Here is a 6,452-nt window from a genome sequence, read left to right as displayed (position 1 = left end):
CGAGGCCTCAGCACCAGTGGGCTAGGGCAGGACACCATCCAGAGAAGCCAGGGAAAAGTCACAAAATGACTAGAATGTCAGAAGGATGGCAAGGAGGAGAATAGAAAGAAGCCATCTGGCAAAGGTAAGGAAGTACCAACAACAGTTCTGAGCTAATATAGTTGCTCGAAGATGACTCCACTGCTGTCATCCTTTCTTTCCTCCTTTACCGGCTCACAGTCAGCATCGCACAGTGAGGCAGTCATGGGAGTGAGATTATGACCTGGAGCGTTTCCCACTGGGAAATACAACCTCCCATGTACACACCTAGACTAGATTCTTAAAAGTACAATTTACCTCACTTGGAGCTGTATTTTTCTCATTAGCATTACCTATTATCTCAAATGTATTTCTACTCCAGACTTGAACTGTAGAACAGAAAGATCTGTATCCTTTTGAACACTTATTCCAGCTCCATTATAAACATTATCTGAGATGCGCTACAACAAAAAAGAATATGCCTGAGAATCCACGGGGGATCTCTCCCCACTGTTCCAGTTTACTGTTAATGAGCTATAGTTGCAAGAAAAATATCACAGCACTGACCATGGTGGTGGGAGGAAGGAAGCAAAGGAAGAAAGGAAGGAAGGAAGGGACAGAGAGAGACAGGGAGGAAGAGTAATCTTTAAAAACAAACAGAATCAAAGTTAAAGTGGATGGGACTTTACCATGTCCACAGCCAGGGAAAGTGAGCTGTGATTCAACAGGCCTGTGCTTTCGTTCTGTGAAAGATGGTTCAGGAAGAAACAATAGCCAGTGAGTAAGGGCCTTGAAATAAGCTTCTTTCAAAGGAAGTGAAACCAGCCCTGACAAGAGAAATGGAATAATAAGACTGACTCGGCTGGCCACGCCATGGGGCTAGAGTGTGAAGACATAAGCTGTGATGTTATTTCAGAGAAAGGAAAAAGAGAGAGATCAGGATGTGAAAGTTAAGAAGGAAAACCAGTTCAGAAAACCTGAATGAATCAGGCCCCGCCATCATTGGGAGGGCTGGTAAGGGTATTACTATGAGGGCAGCTGGGATGTGCCCACTGAGTTTGTGAGCCGGGGGACTCCAAGCAGAAGAATTCTATAGTGAGGCCAAATGGAATTGGATCTGGGATCCACAGTGACAAACTCAACTTTTTCTTTCTTTTTTTTTTAATTAATTAATTTATTTTGAGAGAGAGAGAGAGGGAGGGAGAGAGAGAAAGCATTCAGGGGAGGGGCAGAGAGAAAGGGAGACCGAGAGAATATCAAGTGTACCCACACTGTCAGTGCAGAGCCCAATGCGGGGCTTGAACTCACTAATTGCGAGATTATGACTTGAGCGGAAACCAAGAGTCGGATGCTTAATGGACTGAGCCGCCCAGGCACTCCAGACTCAACTTTTTTTAATGAGAGAGCCAGGTGTAGTCATAGGATCGAAGTCAACTGGTTTAATAAGATCGATCAGAAATGCCAAGTACAAGGGCTAGTGATGACTGGGAGGGAAAAACGAAAAGTACATGGAAGAATCTGAGTAATGCTGACACCTTGCCAACCTAACCGTTGTGTCGCACAAAAGTGACACAGTTTTGCCATTTCTCTCACTGGTATACCTTCACTTTCCACTTACTGTAATAGATCCAGGGTGCACATGACTGGTATTAAAATGTGCTGTGCTGCAGTGAGTAAAAAGAAAGAACACGTGGGACAAGTCCACATGCCTCTGAGGATTCCACGGTCCCTTTCCACTCAATTGTCCCACAAGGGCCATTTTCCATTGACAACAGGTCAAACATAACTGACAGGAAACACTGACAAGAAATTGTTCCAAGGGTTTTCTCTTTTAGAAGCTGTCTGTGAGAACTCATATAAGAGAGACAGTTAAAACAATGTCTGGTGAAAGGCTGGAGGTAACAAAGGACGAGGTACAAACCAGGATCGTAAGATTACATCCTAGATTCACAGAGAGAATATTGAGGAGACTCCTAAATATGTTTTTTTTTAATATGGTGAAGACTTTTTGAATTCCAGTATAACACTGGGTTGAGTCAACATTTAGGAAAATGTTGACATTCAAAAACTACACCTCTTGAGCCAAACCATAAGAGACTCTTAAAAACTGAGAATAAACTGAGGGTTGATGAGGGGTGGGAGGGAGGGGAAAGTGGGTGATGGGCATTGAGGAGAGCACCTGTTGGGATGAGCCCTCGGTGTTGTATGGAAACCAATTTGACAATAAATTTCATAAAAAAATATGCCTCTTAAAATGTTTCAATTACTGTAGAAGTGAATCTCACTAAGGCTTAAAAATGTTTTGTTTTTTTTTTAAAGAACGGAAAAACATTTTGAAAGACTGACAGTATTTCTAAATCTGATAAAGAATGCATGTTTATCTGCTTTTCTACAAAGGAATATTTTTAGATCTAGGCTGATTTCCTTCTCTTATTTAGCAAAGTTATAGGAAAACTTTGCCCCTGTCTATCTTGTTATGCATAGGGAATGTACAGTATCAACTAACTGTAATTTCACCTTTTTAAAAAATGTTTTTAAGTTTATTTATTTTGAGAGAGAGAAAGAGAGAGACAATCCCAAGTAGGCTCCACCCTGTGAGTGTGAGCCTGAGGTGGAGCTCAAACTCACAAACCGTGAGATCATGACCTGAGCTGAAACCAAGAGACAGATGCTTAACCGACTGAACCACCCAGGCGCCCCTGTGATTTCACCTTTAAAACTACATGTGTCCAAATTCTCAGTAACTGCTCCCCAAAATTCAAGAGCTAAATGAACATGGAGAACACAACATCTCTTATTTTACAAACCTGCTATCCAATCATTCTCTCTACGAACTAAAGAACTGTGTAATAAGGAGTATTTACACAGAACAGTTGTGGTGAAGTAAAATGTCTCTCCTATGACATATATTTGGCTGCTAGTAACAGAGACTGGAAATAATGGTGGCTTAAATAGGACGGAAGTTATTTTTCTTGCCTGTAAAGGAAGTCTGGAGGTGGGCATGCCAAGTCTGGTATAGGAGAGCCACAACCAACGCAGACCACGGTTCCTTTCTTTCTTTTCCACTACCCTAATTTGTGTCTTTCATCATCAAGGTTGTCTGAAGTCCAAGCAGCAGCTGGAAGTCCAGCCATCATATCTTCATTCTAACAGGAAACAGGAGGGTCCTCACCGGCTCTCCAGCATGGTTTAAGGAGCCTTTCAGAAGACTTGCCCAACAGCTTTTCCATCTCATTGGCTAGAACTTAATCACATGGCCACATCTAGCTGAAAGGGAGGTAGAAATGCAAATTTTTATCTGGGTGCCTTGCCACATCAAATGAAATCTGTTTTCTTGTTAAGAAATAAGAATATTGTGTAGCGCCTGTCAGTCTCACCAAAAGCATTATTAAGGCACTAAAAATATATATTATCCAATATAATTATTTAATGACTTTTCAACAGTCCCTTTTCTGGGATTCATTGTACTGTACAATGCTCCCATCATTAACATACAAAATGTAAGAGTTAACCCCCTAATTAGCATATCCTTATATAAAATTCACCACCTTAATCTTGCCTACCCTAAAAAACAGAATAGATATATTGAAGAAAAGTTTATTTATTTACTGTGTGTGTGTGTGTGTGTGTGTGTGTGAGAGAGAGAGAGAGAGAGAGAGAGAGAGAGAGGAGAAAGAGAGAGAGAGAGAATGAGTGGGCAGGGGCAGAGAGAGAGGAAGAGAGAATCTCAAGTAAGCTCCATGCTTTCAGCATGGAGCCTGACTTGGGTCTCAAATCCACCAACCATGAAATCATGACCCAAGCTGAAGTCCAGAGTAGGACACTTAACTAAATGAGCAACCTGGGTGCCCCCATTGAAGCTTTAATATAAAGTCTTTGTTATGACTTTGTTAGTACTTAGTAAAAGGTTAATTTATTTTGGATCCAAACCATGAGACTATAGTTTCCAGGCATCTCCAAAGAGTAGTTTAGGGTGAGGGTGAAGGGATTTTAACTTTTCCATAATCTCGCTTAGCTCCAGCTGCCTCCCTCCAAATTACTCGATATGGTTTTCTAAAATTTATTTCTCTCTCTCTCTCTCTCTCTCTCTCTCTCTCTCTCTCACACACACACACACACACACACAAAGCACAAAAAAACCCTGTTGTGTAAGCTCAACTTCACAATCCCCTTCACTCTGCTTTCTCACAAAATTTCAGATTCTAGTCCTAATTCCTCTAACACAGAAACACTAGAGTAGCCTCTGTTGTGATGACAAAAGTACCTAAAAGACATAGAAGATTGTACCCCATTGCAGACTCAGTATTAGGCTTTTCTGTGCACGCTGTATCTTTTTAGGTGTTAATTAGTATCACGAAAAGACAGAAAAAAGGAAAGAGAGAGAGTACTCTATTTTCAAAATGGTTTGATAATATTCCCATTAGCCATTTAAACCATCCTACCCACATGAAGACCTTAGAGATCATGACAATGAGGTTCAAGATTTTGTTGCTAAGGCATTTCTCCAAAGCAGGGTGAAAATCCCACTATAAATAGTACATTAAAAAGCTGGTTGCTTTGTGCTTTCCTGCACTTTTATTCCAATATGCCTCTTTATCATTATCAACAACTCTTATGAACCAAAGTGTTCCCTGTTTCTTCCATTAGAAAGTGCACATCACTTATTAAGATTACCTCCGTCTAGATTTCACTCAGGAGAGAGTAATAAAGAGATATTATTTGCTTGAACTGATCTTTAAACCCAAACTCTTTGTTCTGTTTCTTCGGTGACTCATTCAAGCATCACAGAGCCTGAGTGGAATGAAAGAATCTTCTGTGATACATTCTATTGTGTTAAAAATTTTAGCAACCTTGCCAGGTGTTTATTACAGATTGTTGGGGATTATAATTACATTCATATAAAAGCTGCTGAATGCTTGATATTTATGACCAAGGGTTATTTTTCCTATTTGATTATTTATAACTCTAAGAAGATGTTAAATAAGACATAGCAGTTAACAGTGACATTGTGGCTTTATGAACCTATATAAGAAATCAAACGTAGACCATTGCTATTGATGTTTGGAAATTCAGTCTAACTTTATTTGCTCTGTTTTTAATGACATATTATTTTGAAACATACATTGTTTCAGACTTAATTCTAATGAACAGATATGAAGCCTAATATCCAGTGAGCACCTAATACATGTTAAAAGGTTTATAAAATCATATCACAATATCTCACTTGATTTTCATGACAATGTGAAACATTGGTATTGGTATAAGAGAAAATTGTGGCTCAGGGAGGTTAAAAAATTTTTGTTCATGGTCACAGAGCTTCTGTGAGGCTTTTTCTCCTATAATAGATTTTTTTTTTTAATGTAGGAAAGCCCAAAGCAAATAGTATGGCTCTTTATTCTATAATTATCTAACAAAGTAAAATGAAATGATTTACTCTCATTGATTTAAACAGCGATTTTACATAAAATCGCAATTCTGAGTTCATTTGAAAATCAGAAGATATACCCTGAGCCCAAATTCCCAAAGAGCATTTATCAGCTTGGAGTTGAGTAATTCCCTTTAGATGGAGCCTGTGCTCTCTCTGGGTGCTGCAGTCTCCATCTGTCAGCTTCATTCATTTACGTTATCTAACTGCCCTCTGAACATGTTTCAGCCAGTGACTTCTAACTTAGGTTCTAAGCACTAGTTCCACCAAATTGTAAAAAGCAGGAATTCTAAATCTGCTTTCCAAACCCAAGATCCATCTCCCCTCTGATGGTCATTGTCTTTCATCCATGGGGCAGTACGTACTGGATAAACTGTCCAGTCTGGTCAAGGATGATTTACAATGTGAGCCCATATGGTAAATCATATGCTCTCCTAGGAATTTGGAAGTTGCATTTACAAACAACTATTTAATCTCTGCATGTGGCTAGAATTGTGACTGTCAATTTGGGAAGTGTAGAGTGGCCACATTCTGCCATTGGACTGCACAAGTAGCAAGATCCCATTTGGAGAGGGAGAGAGAAAGAGGGATACACAGATAAAGCCAGGCCCTTAAGATTTGTGAGATTCTCCTGTAATCTTATAATAAATCCTGTTACTTGCATACGTTGTCTTAAAATGGTTTCTGCCTCTTACAAACACTTGTTCTAGCCTTGAAACTTGCTGACTTCCCCTCTCTATTGACTCAATTTCCAAATATCTGAGAGTTAAAAAATAAAAGCTGATAACATTTCATTCAGCCTGTCAGATGGGATTCTGTTGTGCTGAAATAAGTCTATATATTCATTGAAAACTGTAAACCATCATACAAATTATATTTTTATGACAGCTCTGACAAACGTTTAATACAAAGAGACAGAACAGATGAGGAAAAGTGGGAAAATACTCATGATCAGAGCAGAGGACTCATACATACAAATAATAGGAAATAAGAATATATAAGTTGGTAG

At 39.4% G+C, this 6,452-nt stretch overlaps 1 long non-coding RNA gene across 1 annotated transcript; it reads right to left on the bottom strand.

The window, feature by feature from the left end:
• Positions 1-2,891: 2,891 nt before the first annotated feature.
• Positions 2,892-4,778, bottom strand: LOC122225616. Its single transcript, XR_006205260.1, has 2 exons — positions 4,693-4,778; positions 2,892-3,285 (listed from the first exon to the last, which is right to left on the bottom strand). It is a non-coding gene; the product is annotated as an uncharacterized LOC122225616 (long non-coding RNA).
• Positions 4,779-6,452: the final 1,674 nt, after the last annotated feature.

This window comes from Panthera leo, chromosome B4 (genome assembly GCF_018350215.1).
Source record: "Panthera leo isolate Ple1 chromosome B4, P.leo_Ple1_pat1.1, whole genome shotgun sequence".
NCBI lineage: Eukaryota > Metazoa > Chordata > Mammalia > Carnivora > Felidae > Panthera > Panthera leo.
This window is presented reverse-complemented; position numbering and strand designations above follow the sequence as displayed.